Source organism: Desmodus rotundus, chromosome 4, assembly GCF_022682495.2.
Source record: "Desmodus rotundus isolate HL8 chromosome 4, HLdesRot8A.1, whole genome shotgun sequence".
In the NCBI taxonomy this organism is placed as follows: Eukaryota; Metazoa; Chordata; class Mammalia; order Chiroptera; family Phyllostomidae; genus Desmodus; species Desmodus rotundus.
In genome coordinates this window covers 124262526-124278161 of record NC_071390.1, presented here as the reverse complement: position 1 = coordinate 124278161, position 15636 = coordinate 124262526, and the positions used below count along the sequence as shown (strand labels likewise).

General features: G+C 36.6%; 1 long non-coding RNA gene across 1 annotated transcript in view; it reads left to right on the top strand.

Moving 5' to 3' along the window:
- Window positions 1-568: 568 nt before the first annotated feature.
- The window catches only part of LOC128780635 (uncharacterized), a 57813-nt gene continuing 42745 nt past the window's right edge, over window positions 569-15636 (top strand). Inside the window, exons 1-2 of the long non-coding RNA XR_008426576.1 lie at window positions 569-692; window positions 2356-2453. This is a non-coding gene — a long non-coding RNA (uncharacterized lncRNA). The remainder of the gene's footprint in view (window positions 693-2355; window positions 2454-15636) is intronic.

Below are 15636 nucleotides of genomic sequence, written 5' to 3'. Positions count from 1 at the left end.
TGTTTGAACTACTAAATAAGGAATTTGTGCCTTAGCAGATATCTGCATGTCCACGTTTGCAAAGCATGTGATGGGATCTGTGAAAAATCTGACTTCGCAAACCTTTGTTCACCTAGAGCAAAGTTCCTTGCCACAGCTGTAATGGTGGACACATGAGAGAAATAGTAAATGAATAAAATTTAAAAAGTGGATGAACAGATGAAACTTAAAAGTTCACACTTTTCATCAAGATGATATTAATCCTGATATAAAATGTATGTGACAGAGGAAAATAACAAAAAGAAATTATGGCTTTGGAAAAAGTATTTTACAGAAATGCCTTCCAGTTTGTAATACTTTAAGTTTTCTTCTACAATTTACCACTTTCTGGGTGTCTTTATTTCCTAAAATTTTAACTCTGAGTAATTTCAGTGTTTTAATGCTTTTTCATTACTCAGTTGTTTTTATTGCTCATTTGCTGCTCTCTTCCAGGCAAGATGGAGTACAGGCACGCCAAGTCCTTGAGGGCGTGTGTCTTCCCACTGTCCCAGTCCTAGCATCTCTGGAACAGCTTCATCCGGACTTCTGGGGAAGCTGCAACAATACTGAGAGCCATGCTGAAGCTGTTGGCCACTCGGGTCCTTACTGGGCCACCTTATCCTGTTGGGCTCAATGCCCTAGTTCCTGGTGACACTGCTTCACTCCATGTCAAGGTCAGTACTTAAAGCAAAGTTGTCTAACACCATTTCCCTTCCTGTTCCGGCTCCTTACATTCACACATACACATACATTCAGTGTTCCCCAGACCTCTGTCTTCGTTTGCAGAGTTTGATTCCTCTTCCCAGATATCAAGACCCTGCCATTTGGCATTTCTGGAATTTCAAAGACCGGGATCCTAGACTCAAGTCTCTTTCCAAGCATGTGATTACTAAGCACCTACATAAACACTTGAATGCAGAGAGATGTGTGTAGGGAGGTAATGCTTATCTCCACTCACTAAGCCCCAAACACTCATTACATCCAAGCTACTATTAGGTGTTTCCCTAGAACTATGTGTGGGTACCTGGCAGCTAACTGAAGAGGACACATAGGGCTGGCAGCTTAAAAGTATATTTTAGTCGTCTGGCTTTATTTCCTTTCCAAACATGTTGCAGTTCAGTGTCTCCAGGGCTCCTCACTACAATGACCACATTTCAGTGTCTCAAAGTCCAGTTGCAGCTTTCCTGTTTCCAGTGGATTTACTTCACTCATCTTCTAGATTTTACACACACACACACACACACACACACACACACACGCATGCATGCGCATGCGTATATATATAAACATATATGTAAATTATATATACCTTAAAATTTGTTCTACTCTAGGGAAAAATCCCTATTTGGAGAAATGTATGTGTTCCATATTTCTGATGGAATGCAGATTTACCACTTTAGTCCTTATCTTAAAATTTTTACTAATGGAATGTTTTAAAGAGGAATTTCAACTGGTTAAACTAGGAGAATAAAAAAAACATGTTCAGGAAAAAAAATTGGTGTAAAATAAATCTGAACTCTGGCTTCCTGGTACTTTTTCCCTTGAGACCTGAAAATGAGTGGTGAGCATCAAATTAGCTGCAACACTGTTTCCCTTACCTAAATGATCTATTTCAGTCGTATCATTGCCAGTTAAAGATGACCTTGTGCTACCAGAATAGTTTCAGTGACTGATGATACTGGAGATGTTGACTTTTTCGGACTGTTATTTCTCTCTGTGATTTAGCTTAGTCTCTCCAGTTCTTTGTCCATCCTAGCTTGTCAATCCTGGTAATACCGGATCCTCAGCAGTTCACATCAGGAGGGGGGCTCTGAGGTGATCTTCACCCCATAGTCATACAAATATCTGGCTGAGAAACTGTTCCTGACATCATAATTTTGTTGACATTGACCAGATTAAGACAATGTGAAATTTTTCCTCTCTTTAGTAGCTGCTGCTTACTTCAGGAATGATTAATATAATCTAATTGTTTGTTTTGTTGGTGGAAAAAATAATAATGGAACTCATCATAACACTACCTTTGAGGAAGGCACGATTGCATAATTGCATGTGATCATGAATTTATGTGCCGATATGACATTGGGCCACGGGATGCGCATGTTAACTGGTTTAACATTATTTCTGGGCATGTCTATGAGGGTGAACCTGGAAGATACTGGCATTTGAATAGGTAGACTGAATGAATTAGTTGGCCCTCCCCAGTGTGGGTGAGCCAACCCACACTCTCAATCCCTTGAGAGCCTGGATGAAAGAAAAAAGGCAGAGGAAGGTTAGTTTAACTCTGTCTGTCTACTTGAGCTGGGGCATTGATCTGTCCTCCAAACTTCTGCTTCTCAGGCTTTCAGACCCACACTGGATTCTACACCATCAGTTCTTCAGCTCTTGGACTTTTGAACTATACCAACTTTCCTGGGTCTCAAGCTTGCAGACAGTAGGTAGGTCATAAGACTTCTCAACCTCCATAATTATATGAGCCAATATTTTATAATCAACCAGTTTCAGTCTCAATCACTCTCTCTCAATCTCTGCCCCTTCCCCCTTTCTCCTTCCATCCCTCCCCTCCTTTCTCTCTTTCTCCCTCTTTTCAGTTTTGTTTCTCTGTTCTCTGGGGAACCCTGAATAATACATGGTAGAATTGAACCTATGGATTTGGACAAATTTTAACTCAGTTTCCAGTACTTCCTCTTATGTGATATACAAGTAATGTGACTAAATGATGACCTTCCTATCCTTAATGTATTTTGTTTGTCCTCATTCAGATGTGTTTTCTACCAGTCTTCACTGGCTCTGAGTTTCAGGTGGCTGACGTGTATGGGCTGCATCAAATGGGCTCTCTAGCCTTCAAGATTCTGGTTGGGGTTGGCTAACAGGAGAACTGGTGGGAGACTGGAGAATACACGGAGAGTTCTGTGTAGCTATTCCCCATTTGTCTCCCTGCAGACTCTGTATTCTCCTACCTAAGAACAAAGTTCCCATCCCATGCCGGTCTTTCCCTTAGTTCTCTCAGTTTCAACTCTTAAGGCATTTGGTTACCTTCTCCTTCCCCCAGTATTGCCTGGAGCTCAGTGGGTGTGGTGAGGCTTCGCTAGCTGTTAGCTCCAAGGTGTCTCTACATCTTATTTTTGTTTTGTTCTTTAATCTGGCCACACATTTGTAAATGTACTCTTTATTTAACCCTCTTCAATTGCCCTTTTCAAGCGTATGTCTGTTTTCTGCCAGAAGGAAAGGCTCTCCTTCATTTGTTTTCACATCTTAGAATTATTATGAGAATAGAATAAGATAATACATGTAATGTGCTTAAGGTCATACCTGCCTCATAGTAACAGTAAAATAAACACTATCTATATTGTTAATATAATCATTCTTTTGTGATAGAAGAGGTAACATTTTTATTATTTCTGATAATGATCTAAACCAATTTAACATTTAAGACAATGGTTATTATCTGTGCCAGTCTGAGTACTCCAAGGAGCAGAGCCAAGGACAAGATTAGATATGCAAAAGATTGGTTGGAGGAAGTTCTGGTAAAAGATAATTGTGCAAGAAGAGCCTTCAGATTACATTTCCAGCCTGACAAATGGAAGCGATGGTGTGGGTATGCAGAAGAGCTGAAAGTGAAGTCAGACTGTGCCTGGGCCCAAAGGCAGTGTTGGTAAGGCTGTCGGTTAAGTCCTTGGACCAAGGCTGCCCAACAGAGAAAGGATTCCCATATACTGCAGGAATGAGCCTACACTAATTCCCTCAGTGGTGTTCAGTTGTCGACTGGGGAAAAACTAAAGGAAGTGAGGCGTACGCAGACACATGGTAGTGAATGCAGTGAGATAGTCGGTCAGTGCTTCCTGTTGCCACAAGACAGTTGAGTGGTGGCTCCAAATGGAAACTACTTTGCGGTGTGAGATGAGGATCTGATTTCATTCTCTTGGGGATATCTAGTGTTCTCATCACCACGTATTGAAAAGATTATCTTTTCCCCATAGTATGTTCTTGGCACCCTTGTCAAAGATCAGTTGACTGTAAATGTGTAAATTTATTTCTGGGCCCTATATTCTTTTCCTTTGGTCTCTATGTCTGTTTTGATGCCAGTACTGCATTGTTTTAATTACTATAGCTTTGTAATCAAGTTTGAAATCAAGAAGTGTGATATCTCCAAGGAGAATCTGAGAGCTGTTTCTTTCTTTTCTGTTGTTGTTGTTGTTTTCCCCTGTTTGCTCTGCACTGAGCCAAGGAGAAGAGCCACAGGAAGTGTTTTTGTGTTCATTTAAAACTGCCTCTTTATTCTCTGAGGTACAAAGGACTAGCAAATGCAGGGCCCCATCAGCTGCCAGAGACGGATGTATTAGAAGCCAGTCTCTTGGCAACAGCAATAAAATTTGGAGTGCTAGATATTTGGTCCAAATCCTTTGCTCCTTAAAATAAGGGAGAAGCTGGAAGTTGAGGGTTTCTTCCTAATTATATGGTGCTGTGCTGGGAATGAGGTTTATGATACAAGCGAGTCTCAGCTTTCTAGTTGTTTCAGTGCAAGTTCTCTCCATTACTTGGTGCAGAAGTCTCTCAACCAGTTTCCAGTTTTGTCTCAGAGGGGATTGATCCATGTGTAGCTGCTTATTTGGTGTGTCTATGGGTAAAGCGGGACTCCAGAGCCTCCTCCTATCTTTCCATCTTACTGATTCTACTCACAGAGTATCATTTCTATTCAGGATCTTTCTGTGATAGACTCATCTATTTGGAACAGCTCTGCAGCTGACCTAGTTCTAAAGATGACTCAGAAATGGATTTGACCTAAAAATTAATTATATTCTGTAGGCTTACTTGTATTGAAAATTATCTCTCTGACCTAAGGTCTGAGGGTACCTATTGCCTCTATTTTAGCAAGGAGTATATATCTAAGGGTAACCACAGGGATGGTTTAATATGTGAATTTTTTTCTTTAATAGTAGCTTCAAGTTCTTTTTCATGCAATTATTAGAACAAGGACTATTTAACTGTTTAGTTCAGCATATTTCAAGGTACACTTCAAAGGTCTGCCTCTGTGTCCTAATAACAGGTGTTACATAGCAGAGTGTTTATCATATTAAACAGATTTCTTTACTACAGTTTTCAGTTTACTTTACTTAGACTTTAATTTTTTTTAGATTTTATTTATTTATTTTTAGAGAGACAGGAAGAGAAAGAGAGGGACAGAAACATCAATGTGTGGTTGCCTCTCGTGTGCCCCCCACTGGGGACCTGGCATGCAACCCAGGCATGTGCCCTGATTGGGAATCGGACTGGTCACCCTTTGATTTCCAGGCTGGGACTCAATCCAGTGAGCTACACCAGCCAGGGCCTATACTTTAATATTTTAATACTCATTCTAAAATTGAAAGAAGTAAGCTTGACTTTATTTAATCAAGGAATATTTTCACCTCAGAGTACCACACTTATTCATATAACAAAACAAACACGCCAGTATAGGTGTACCTTGAAGATATTGTGGGTTCTGTTCAAAACCACCATGATAAAGCAATTATTGCAGCAAAGTGAGTCATAATCATTTTGCTCGTTGGTGAGTCTGCTTTCAATTTGTCAAAATATCCAACATCTGTGAAGTGCAATAAAGTGAAGCTTAATATAATGAGGTATGCCTGTATCTAGATTCTAGTTCATTAGTTATCTGCCCCTTTGAAGGCTGCAGTGGGAAAGTGACTATGTAAAAATAATTACTTGTCTACCAAATGCAGTAGGTATGAATACCTACTTAGGATGTCCAGTAAAACTCAGGCAAAATGAATATAAATAATTATTGCAATTAAAATAATTCACTTAATGACTCCTTTCCTCATAATATAGTTTTATTAAGGTTACAATACCTGGGTTGTCCAAAGAGCAGATTGAAGGGCTAGATCTCCACGCCCCTAGCCCCCACAGAGAAGGTGAGGCTGACACACACGAGCCTACTTCATTGCAAAACTTAGGAACAATGTGGTTAGCTGAGGGAAAAAAGAGTTTATGCGTATAAATATGAAAGCTGTTTTTAACTGGGGAGGAAGTAGATCTTTCTGGGAGGTAGGCTCATGGGGGCCTATAAATATAGTGGCAGTAAAATTGTTTAACAGGGAAATTTATAAGTGAAAAAAGGGCTATTCATAATTATGTCAGGATAATAAGCAAACATGAACTACACTTGTGAATTTGAATATTTCTTGGGAAATAAAGTTTCAAAGAGCTTCAGTGGCACTTTTTGTTGTTGTTCTATCAAGATTTTAGAAATAACTGGCTTCTCCAAATTTTCTGCTGCAGGTTTTCACTTTGATCAAATATGCACAATGAAAACACACACACACCCACACACACATATTTCCTTACCAGCCTACTTGCCTGTGTGAGTGATTGGGAGAGGAGGGGATGTGGAAGCTTAGGAATTGGAATGATTTGTTAATTACATTCATAATATTCTCATTCCAAGCTACTACAGTGTCTTATAGAAATTTTGCTTACTTATGCCGTACAAGCAAGGGATACATTTGCATGCACTTTTATTTCAGTGCAGTGTATTTATCTGTAATTACACTATTTTGTTTTACAATTCTATTATGTGGCCTGCGGGACTCACAATTTAGGACTGTGTTCTGATATTGAGACTCTTCGATGGACTTTGTATGAGTTCCATAATTTATTCCTCTAATGCAATCTGTGAAAAATACGGTAAAGTGTCTGGGAGGGGTGTGAGAAAGAGAGGCAGATGGCATGAATGATGTCTCATTTTTCTGACAAAGAATCTAACAAGGGTGGAAAATGATACCCCATGAATGCATTGCAGTGACAAAGATTGTAATGAGAATTGGTATGAACATAACCGACTGCCTTCTCATTACACTCCGCGACTGCAATCTTCTCATCCTTCTCTGAGGCTGCACCCACCCTCCACGGACTGATGAATCCTCCACATAGCTCTACTTCAATTTTACATCAATATTTTTTACATAAATGGGCCATTAGGAAAAGCAAGTAATACAAATTTCAAAACTGATACTGGAGCTCTAATTCTAGTGACTGGTCAAGAAGAGATTGTATTTGCTAGTGTTTACGAACGTTGGTTGGCTCTGTAATAAATAGCAGTATTTCCATCAGAAACTCTCTCTTTACTCAGGGTAAATTCAGCTTGATGGCTTAGTGTTTGCAGCACAAGATGTAAGTAGAAGTTTGAATAAAACAATAAAGAAAACAGTTTATAAAGAGGAGTTTAATTTTTATTATACTTATGTATATTAATTAATTATAATAATTAATAATCACACAATTAACTATTATACATAAGTATAATAAAATTATTATGATTAATTATACTTATAACTAATAAATATACTTATTATTTATTATAACAATGCATAAAATATGTAAAATTGTCTAGTAATAATTCAAAATTGTAAATGAAGTTATAAGTTAAAAATATTGACCTATATAACAGTAATACCATAAACTAGTTGTACAATGGAATAAATTAAAAACATGTTAAAGTTATTTCCTACAAAAGGACATGTGATACAGTCTTATTACTGAGTCTAAACAAATTTTGAAATATACTCGAGTTTTAAACTCTCAACAATAACATCTTCCTTACCTAATAAAATATATTAGACTGTGGGAGTGGGGGGGTTGGAGTGAGCAAGGCAGAAAAAGGCAGAATTACTATAGCTGGACAATAATAAATTTAAAATAAAATATATTAGAAAATATCAGCAAATATATTGCACAGTTAAATACTGTAAGTATCACCAAGCTAGGAGCAAAGCTTTTACATAGTAGCCAGCATTATCCTGATGGGTCCATCATGTGATAAATCAAGAAAAATAAAAAAGTAATAATATTGTAAATGTAGTCACAAAAATAGCATTACTTCAAGGCAATAACAATAAATTATTTATAGCTTGTATGAATCATAATACCTTCCAGATGTATGTATGCTCGGTCTAAATGTAAGATCTAAAATTGTGAGTGAACTCCCGTAAAATATAGCAGCAGATATTCCATAGCCTTGAGATAGGATATTATAGTTGGTAAAACATCTGGTCAATTTGCTGACATTTGGCTACTTTAGAGTAGAACCTCATTTTTTTTTTAACCTGGGACAATCTCTATGTGGTAATGTTCTTTCAAGTGATGTGTCTTCATCAGGTTTCTGATCTTTCAATAAGGAAAGCAAACCAGACTCCTTCCTGACCTGACAGTAGAAGCATATGGCCCTGTATTTGACAAATAATATAAAATATTATATGTTTTATTCTCAATAGGTTTTTTTTTCCTGAAAATAAGGCCTCAGATATACTTATACATCACACCGAAATGCAAAAGCCACTAAACAATGAGTTATAGCAAATTGTCTATTTTTGCTGTCATTCTTTAATAATCCCCAATACATTTATTTTTGGATTTATTCTGACCATCAGAAAGCTTCAGAACTGAGTCATAATCTTTTGTTCCTGAGAGCCTTTACTCACCTCTGCCTTCCCACCATATACAATTGTTTTTAGTGAATCGCATGTTGGTATATCCGCCCACACTAGAAAAAACAGCCCAGTTTGTCTTTACTGTACACACTAAGAAGACCATTTTTGAAGATATTTATTATACTGAGCAATATCATGTTTTCTGAGATGCAAGGAAGTAATTTCATAGGATCCAGGGAATAGTGATGCTTTCCTAGAGTAGCTATCATATTTGTAATTTTATGTATGGTGTAAATCAAGAGTCAATACTCTTTTTGTTTGTTTGTTTGTTTTGGTTAAAATAAATTTAGAGTTAAATAATTCATCCTTGCCAAAGATTTTGAAAAATATAGTTTGTTAGTAATCCTCACTTAATATTTTAATGCATTTGCTATAATTATTACACTTAACATATGTTCTTGATATTGATGGTTGAGTAATTTGAGGTAAGTTAAAAGCTTTGGAGGTCATAATTTAAAACATAACATTTCCATGTAAGTATACATGTCAGCATTTTTTAAAATATTTTTATAGGCTTCATGCCTCTTCTTTAAACAACAGATATGGAATTTTGTGGGATGTCCAACTCATGGCCTACAGGCTGCATGAGGTCCAGGAGGGCTATGAATGTGGCCCAATACAAAATCTTAAATTTACTTAAAACTATTTTTTAAAAAGATTTATTTATTTATTTATTTTTAGAGAGAGGGGAAGGGAGGGAGAAAGAGAGGGAGAGAAACATCAGTGTGTGGTTTCCTTTCACATGCCCCTACTGGGAACTTGGCCTGCAACCTAGTCATGTGCCCTAGACTGGGAATCAAACTGGAGACCCTTTCATTTGCAGGCCAATGCTCAGTCCACTGAGGTACACCAGCCAGGGATGCTTATCAGTTTTTGTTAGTGTTTGTGTATTAATTTATTTATTGTTGTTCAAATACAGTTGTCTCCATTTCCCTCCTGCCCGTCCTGCAGCCATCCCCAACTCCTACCCTTGATCCTACCCCTCTTTGGCTTTGTCCACATGTCCTTTATACATGTTCCTGACAACACTGCCCCCTTTTCCCCCCATTATCCCCTCTCAACTTCCCTCTGGTTATAGTCAATTTGTTCCTAATTTAAATGTCTCTGGTTATATTTTGCTTGCTTGTTTGTTTTGTTGATTAGGTTCCACTTATAGGTAAGATCATATGGTATTTCTTTTTTACCGACTGGCTTACTTCACTTAGCATAATGCTCTCCATTTCCATCCATGCTGTTGCAATGGGTAGGAACTCCTTCTTTCTTTCTGCTGTGTAGTATTCCATTGTGTAAATGTTCCAGTTTTTTGATCCACTCATTTACTGATGGGCACCTAGGTTGCTTCTAGCACTTGGCTATTGTCAATAGTGCTGCTATGAACATTGGGATGCATAGGTTCTTTTAAATTGGTGTTTCAGGATTTTTAGGGTATAATTCTAGCAGTGGAATTGCTGGGTCAAAAGGCAGTTCCATTTGTAGTTTTCTGAGGAAATTCATACTGTTTTCCACAGTGGCTGCACCAGTCTGCAATCCCACCAACAGTGTACTAGGGTTCCCTTTTCTCCACAACCTCACCAGCATTTGTTGTTGGTTGCTTTGTTTACGATGGCCATTCTCACCAGTGTGTGGTGGTATCTCACTGTGTTTTTGATTTGTATCTCTCGGATGGCCAGTGATGCTGAGCATCCTTTCATATGTTTCTGGGCCCTCTGTATGTTCTCCTTGTAGAAGTGTCTGTTCAGGTCCTTTGCCCATTTTTTAACTGGGTTGTTTGTCTTCCTGGAGTGGAGTCGTGTGAGTTCCTTATATTATTTGGAGATCAAACCCTTGTCCAAGTTATCATTTGCAAATATATTTTCCCATACAGTTGGTTCCCTTTTCATTTTGCTGATGTTTTCTTTAGCAGTGCAGAAGCTTTTTATCTTGGTGAAGTCCCATTTGTTTATTCTTTCCTTTATATCCCTTGCTTTAGGGGACATATCAGTGAAAATATCGCCGCATGAAATATCTGAGATTTTCCTGCCTATGTTCTCCTGTAGGGCTTTTATGTGTTAGCGTTTGTGTATTTCATGTGTGGCTCAAGGCAACTTTCTTCTAATGTGGTCCAAAGACGCCAAAAGGTTTGACACCCTGTGCCAAAGGGTCACTTAGCCAAAAAATGTGTTTTATAGGATACAATCTTTCACTTTGAGCAAAACTTCTTCCATTATTTACATTCCTCCAAAAATAAGAATTTTAAAGTTCATAACCAATCATTTCTTAATTTAAAATGGAATACTGACAAAAATCTTATCATAAATGTGTATTCCATTTTTTATATATAATATATATTTCTTACAGCCATCTTGTAATTGTAAAAACCTTATTGGATGGAACATTCTTGCTATCCCAAGTCCACTAAAAGGCCAAGCTAATTGAGTGAGAGTTGACAATTGACCAAAGAGCAGTATTTTTATTTATTTATTTATTGATTGATTGATTGATTGATTGATTTATCTATGTCTTATTCTGTTTTGTCAGCCTTGAAAGATCCGAAGTGTTGACTGACACAATCAGATTTTCTTTTTTGGAAAAGTTTAAGTAGAACATGGATTTGATTATTTGTGGCAATGGAACTGTATATATGATAAAGATTTAGGTGCTAAGAACAACATTTTGGGGGAAATTATGGGTAAGTTATAGCTGCATTTAGAAAAGAAAATAATAAAACAGAACAATGGAGAGAGGCAGAAACAAAACAAAACAAAAGCCTGCACCATGTGGCACAAGGTGAGAGTCACGTAAGGCAAAGTTGCCCAGAGTACCCGTGATGTTCCCTTCTGGATTGCTATAGTTCCTAAGCTTTCCGGGGAGTTCCCCTTTCTGCTCATCCATTATGACTGCAGTTTCGTTTATGTAAGGTTACTAAGGCATAAATGAAGTGAAGCAATTCAGGAAGTTCTGGTGGGAGTTTTTTTGGGTCAGGTCTTTTTAAAGCTATTTAAATTCTCACCCCACTGACAAAGACAAAAACAATAACCTATGTGCAAAGAATTGAGTGAAATAGGTTAACTCTGATATTTTCTTTTGTTTAAAATCAGAACGGTTAAACCCTGGCTGGCTAACTCAGTTGGTTACAGCATCTTCCCGATACACCAAGGTTGTGGGTTCAATCTCTGGTCAGGGCACATACAAGAAACAACGAGTGAATGCATAAATAAGTAGAATAAGAAGACAATGTCTCTCTCTCTCTCTCTCTATTTCATCAATAAATACAGAAAAATAAAAAAAATAGACAGATGGAACAAGTGATATTAATGTTAATTTGTGCAATATTATGTCCTTGAAATACAAAAGAAAGGAGGAGTGAATTTTTTCCCTCTTGAATTAGCATTGAGTTGCTATAAAAAAGTAATTATTGAAGTATCCCAGTATTAAGTAACACATATATCACATGGATTTGGTGGGTGGCTCCTCAGTATGTTCGATTCACCCTATCTGAAGGAGTAGCTAGACTTTCAAAACATCCAGAAAGACCTGTGTCAATAATTAAATCAATGAGGTATCTCAAAATGAGTAGTCTCCTTATTCGCTTTACTTAAGGCTAGTTTCAGTATTTTAAAACTTCAGACTTACTGGCTGTGGTTTTATTTCTTGTTTTCTCCTGAACAAAAGCATTTAACCCAGCACTCCTGTGAGATAAGCAATTGATGGACTAAATGGATGCAGCGACTCCATCCATACCAGTGGCAGACAAGGTAGAGAATTGATTTTATTTATTGGCAAAAACAAAGTCACTCTTGCATTAGTGGTAGACAGGTATTTCAAGAAATACCCTTTCCTTTTAACCTCCTCACTACTGGCTGGCAGGCTGATGGCTCGCTGGTCTAGGACAAAAATAAATCTGGTAGAAGTCATGGGTTTTTTGTCTTAAATATAAATAAATTAATTCAGCTTCATTAACATTTTTTATTTAAAGAGCTGATGTAACTAATTTTGGAGCTGTAGTGAATTTAAAAGAAATAATAATTGATTTCTATTGCATTCAGAACTGTAAACACATTTCAAAAGGCTGTCATGTGTTGTCCTCTGTATGGTCACATCACCACCTGAGGTTTGCACAGCTAATTAGTGTCTTAATTTATTTTATTGCCCATAATAAATCAACCTAGAGGAGTCTTTCATAGAAAAGCTGCCCATAAATTTCCCCAAAGTCATTTTTTACCTGCGAAGTAAATATAGATAACATAGGGAAGTATCCTCATGTTGTTATCCGGGGCGTGCAGTTAGTCTCCATGTAATTATATTGTGAGATTAGCTGTGGACAGTAGACTCAATTTATGAAACAATAACATTTTAAAAGTCTCTTCTAGAAAAACAATTTTATTAAGATATTTATGCACATAAATATACATTACACTAATTTATAAAGGTAATTTTAAAAAATCAGTGCTTGTATTTTTATAAGCTTTGTTGAAATCAATCCTGTGGGCACATTTTTCATATTCGTGATGTGTAAAATTGCTAAAAAACAAAGTTTTGCAATCTTTTTGTATTCTGCTTTATAATTTTGGAATTGTTAGTGTGACATGAGTATTCAGAATGTAATGTGCAACAGAATAATTACTTTAAAACTCATAATTTGAGGTCATACATCTGTATAACAAAATATAAGACAAGATATCCTACAAGGTATGTCCATATTTTGTTAGAAAATAGGGTCTGTTCTTTCATTTAGATGATTAAACATACATATGAACAATAAGTGTAAAAATCCTATGTTTTATAAAATAAAATAAATCCACATATATTGGTGGGCATTACAGACTTTTAAATGATCAAGATGACTTCTCTAAAACAAATGATAACAATTTGTGGAAAAAGTGCCAACCTAATCAAAATTAAGGCATTTATTTTCGTAAAAACTCGAGAGTGGAGGTGTTGATGTTAAACCTGGATCTAAGGACTGATTTCAGCACTTGCTGACCCTATGACTTTGGGAAGTTATGAGACCTTTTGGGGACCTTACTTTTCTTCTCTACAAGATGTGAGTGGTAATAGTATCTTTCTAACATGTGTATTTTTTTCTTTTGATTTTTAGGCTAAAAATAATAACATGTAAACTTTTCTTATTTGTTTAGTACTTTAACTAAAAGAAAAACACAGTACTTTAAGGCTGTGAGTAGTAGTTGGTTCACTCATTCATTTACTAATTTAATAAGTACTTATTGAGTGCATACTATACATTAATCACTGTACAGTTTTGCCACAGAGGGAAAAACATGGACATCTTGTTTGCTTTCAGGGAGATGTTTATTCCAGCAAGGGAAATACCACAAATAAAATATTATTTTAAATATTAAGAAGAGATTATTTTAGATAAAATATTTTTTATTAGAATGACCTTTATTCTGAAACAAAATTTCTGAGAAATTACCAATTAAACTTATTTATAAAAGATGAGTAGAAATACTATGCTAATAAGTAAATGAAGAAGGTTTTGAGCAACAAAGACATATACTTTAATTTGGGGTAGAATGTTTGTTCTAGACATTTTAGAAGTCCCTTGTTCTGGAATATAATGAGTTGGAGGACTGTGGAATAATAGGAGTTTTGTAAAAAAGGGCTGGAGATGAACAGTTCAGGGATTTATTTATATGATATGGAATGAATTTATATTTATTCTAGATATAAGGGAGAAAATTAAAGATTTAAAGCAGGTGTGCATAATATGATTTTCTTTGTCATTGCTCTTACTGATATGATAACTGTCTAGGAGCCAGGCAAGGATAAAAAGATAGCTGTGACTGAGGAGTTACCCTGATATGCATTTAGGCATGCTGAATGGCTTAGGCTGCTGGGGGTGGGGCGGTGCTAGAATTAGAAGTGGGGAAAAGAGGAAGATTAGAGACATCATTTGGATGTAGAATAGACAAGACGTGAGAGATTGATTGCAGCTTATGAGAGAGGGAAGAATCAAGAATTCCTTCTGGTGAATAAGTGTACTTTAATTATAATTTGACTGAATAATGTTAAATTTCAGTAGAAGTAAATGTACATCTAGCAGTTTGTGTATGTTGAAAATGAATGAATTACACAAATGCCAATTTATTGCTGATAGTAAAGGAACATCCACTTTGAGATGAATATTAGTCTCTCAGAAATCTAAAATGAGTAATATTCTTCATTTAAAAGATTCCTATGAGATTAGTGACTATTTTCTCCCCCAACCCCAGATGTTTTTATAGTGTTTTGTTGGGAAATCTTTAGACCTTACTGTTTTCAGACTCTTTCAGACTCTTCCACCCATTCCACCCAAATACGTCACATTCCGACCCTCTGAACTGTTACGGAGGAAACACTGCGGGGAGGAATACATACCACATATGGTTGGTGCTTCAGATACAGATGATTTCAGGAGTAATTAACATATTCAACTTATTTCATTCAGTAGGTTTATAAATACTATGTGCTCCTAAATATTTGAACACTATAAAGATTAAACTGGCATCATTTTAGAAAAGTGCATGCTACCACTCCCAGTCCCTTTGACACTTAAATAGCACTTGATGTGCTCAAAATTATAGCTGTTATAGAAGGAATTGCAATTTAAATACAGGGAAGTACATGGACTATGTTTATTACCAACATAGTTCTAAGCACTACCCATGGCAGTATGACACCATCAGGGCCTGTAACACTTGTGTCTCTTCTGGTATTTCTTCTGCTTTTTATGTCATGAGCACAAATTAATCCTTTTAACAAATATGGGTTGTTGGTTTCTCTCAGCACTCTGAGTACCCACCGAAAACCTACTCATCCCTATCACCAGAACTGTTGAGTGAGCACAATATGCAGTGTTGTCTGGTGATTCAAGATCTGTCTGGTTATGTTACCTGATGTTGTCCCGAGTGTTCTTTTCCTTCAAGTAGTTTATATAGCTAGAAATTAGGTCCTAATCTTCATTGGATCTTTTGAGTGTCACAGAATTGGTCATACTCTCCTTTACCTCGGATGGGGAATGCTCGCTGTCTTTATCCAATACTTTAATAGTAGCAAGAGAAACAATGATATCGTGGACAAGTACAATCTATAAAAATGTTAAAAATTGTCAAACTCTTTCAAGCAATATTTTAATTCTCTTTCCCATCCGTGT